Source organism: Pteropus vampyrus, unplaced genomic scaffold, assembly GCF_000151845.1.
Source record: "Pteropus vampyrus isolate Shadow unplaced genomic scaffold, Pvam_2.0 Scaffold33, whole genome shotgun sequence".
NCBI classification, from domain to species: Eukaryota; Metazoa; Chordata; class Mammalia; order Chiroptera; family Pteropodidae; genus Pteropus; species Pteropus vampyrus.
The window spans coordinates 4,811,494-4,813,870 of record NW_011888814.1 but is presented as its reverse complement, the minus strand read 5'-3'; the positions used below and the strand labels follow the sequence as shown (position 1 = coordinate 4,813,870).

Below are 2,377 nucleotides of genomic sequence, written 5' to 3'. Positions count from 1 at the left end.
ATAGATAGATAGATAGATAGATAGATAGATAGATAGATAGATAGATATAGATATAGATATAGATATATAGTCTCAGGATAGAAAAAATGAATTTGCACATGCATTTATTAATAGGAAGAAGAAAAGCTTTTCTTTAAAGTTAAAATTCAGTTCATATTAGAGAACACTATATGCGTGTACAAAAATATAAAAACCCTATTCTACTAGAATACTTGCTGCTTTTGGTTTTATTCAGAACAGAGCTTTCCACTGATTATTGTTTCCCCTTCAGTCAGCCCCCTCATCACTGCCACAGAACGTTCTTATTAGTTTATTACAAACTACCAAGTGATTCTCTCCTCCTGTCCTGGAACGTTATTATTCTCCTTTCTCTGGTTAATGGAAGGTGCACAGCTCCTGATAAAATATGCAGGTACTCAAAGAATACAGGCGAAGTAAATAAGTAAAACTCAGTGCCTACGTCCTCTATTTGCTGGACATCTCAGGTTTCTACCTCCCACACAGGCAGGTCATGGGGCTGGCGCATCCTCTGCCACTCTCTTAATTAAACATCACTTGCTGGGAGGAGATCCCTTCATTTGGCACCTCTCAAACACTTGTTTTGGTCCCCACTCCCTACCCCACACCAGGCAATCATTAGTGTCTGCTTCTCCCACCCTCTTTCCTTCGCCAGGGAACCTCCTCAGGCCAGCCCTTTCCAAAATTGCCCTTTGCGTCAGTTTTCCTCTAGACTCCTCTCACCTGACTCACACCGTTAAAAGCCTCCCTCACTGAACTTTCCTTGTATCTTAACTAGATGTTATAGCCTAACAACTCGTGTAATTACCCACACTTAACCAGGGGCACCAACAGCAACCTTCCTCTTCTTTCTCCCTTGACCCTCATAATCTGCCCAGGAAGGTTGGCTTCTTTAAACGAATCTCTAATTGGTTGAATTTTAGGGAGATTTGGCAAGATTTTGAGGGAGGAGGTGAGTGAGGAGTTTAACCTGGACTACTCCTCTAAATTGTATCACCCAATTTTATCTTCTTAGGAGTAGAGTTTGTTCTGAGAACAATTCATCATTAGGTACTAAATTTTATTAAAATTCTCATGTGATTATCAAAGAACACTGGTATCCCTCCATCTGAACAAATTTTAGTACTGCTGAATTATCTTAATTATACAAAACTGTTTCCTTTCCGGTCTTCTTAAAAATAAGCTTAACTTTTGTTAAGTATATAAAAATAACTGTTTCAGTGTAAATTGTGCTAATGGAGAATGTACTCTTCTGTGTGAAAGGCCACATTTTTTATGAAGCAAGAACATTTTGCATTTTAAGAAATATAATCTGAAAGAGAATATAATTGCCTTTATATGAGTATATACTTAGTCTTTGTCAAAAAGTATTACATCTCCTTTAAGACTTGAAGTTTCTTCTATAGTCATGCTGCCCTGAACATGCCCAATCTCGTCTGATCTTGGAAGCTAAGCAAGGTCGGACCTGGTAAGTACTTGGATGGGAGACCACCTAGGAATACCAGGTGCTGTAGGCGTTAAAAAAAAAAAAAGAATTTCTTGCAGCCAAAATCAACAGCTTTCTCTTAGAAGCACACAAAGTCTCAGGACCACGTTTTAAATAAAATGTTCTCTCTGTAAACCTGTTTTTAACTAAGCTCCTTAAAATACCATTAAGTTGATTTAAATCTTTAGCTTTCTAATTTAAGTTTTTCAACTGTAAAGCAATCTAGTGATCTGAGATATTACTTAAGTCTTTTCAATGTCTGCAGTCAAGTCTATAACTTAAAATACTCAGTCTCCCAAAATATGACCCAAGCCATATTTTGAGCAGAAGAGCTGGAATAGTAGGCAGGGTTAGCAGACAAAAACTGGAAATGGAAGCTGAAACTGAATCCGAGGACTGGAATGTTGTTTGATTCTGTTCTCCAGATCCTAGATCTGAATGTCAAGGAACAAAATTGGAATGAAAAGGTAGGCACTTGGGATGCCAAAGACTGTGGCCAAATCACATTGTTTTGTTTCAGGTAAACATGACTTGATTTCAAATCCTCCCTCAGTCCTGATAGGAACGGCTTGGAAACGAGGTTGTCCCGGCTTTGCAGACAACACCCATCTCTCTCTGCACATGCATACATATCTTAGCAAGGCACAAAATTTGAGCAAGCTGAAATATGCAGGCACTGACTCCAAACTTAGTAAATGTAGAAAGAGTAAAGAACTGTGGTGTATTCCTGGTGGAAACAGAAGATTGGAAATTTCTGTTTGAATTACAAATGCACAAATCCTCTCACCTAGAAATTCTGCTTCTGGGTCATTCACTGTAGTATTGCCTATAATTGCTAAGATTGGTAACAAATGTCCATCATTAAGGGAGTGG

General features: G+C 38.4%; 1 protein-coding gene, 1 long non-coding RNA gene and 1 pseudogene across 2 annotated transcripts in view; 2 read left to right on the top strand and 1 right to left on the bottom strand.

Moving 5' to 3' along the window:
- The window catches only part of HYAL4 (hyaluronoglucosaminidase 4), an 18,427-nt gene that overhangs the window by 10,928 nt on the left and 5,122 nt on the right, over nt 1-2,377 (bottom strand). The window lies entirely within an intron of this gene.
- LOC111737962 overlaps nt 1-2,377 on the top strand; it is a 24,712-nt gene that overhangs the window by 19,484 nt on the left and 2,851 nt on the right. The window lies entirely within an intron of this gene.
- LOC111738016 lies at nt 1,417-1,535 on the top strand (annotated as a pseudogene).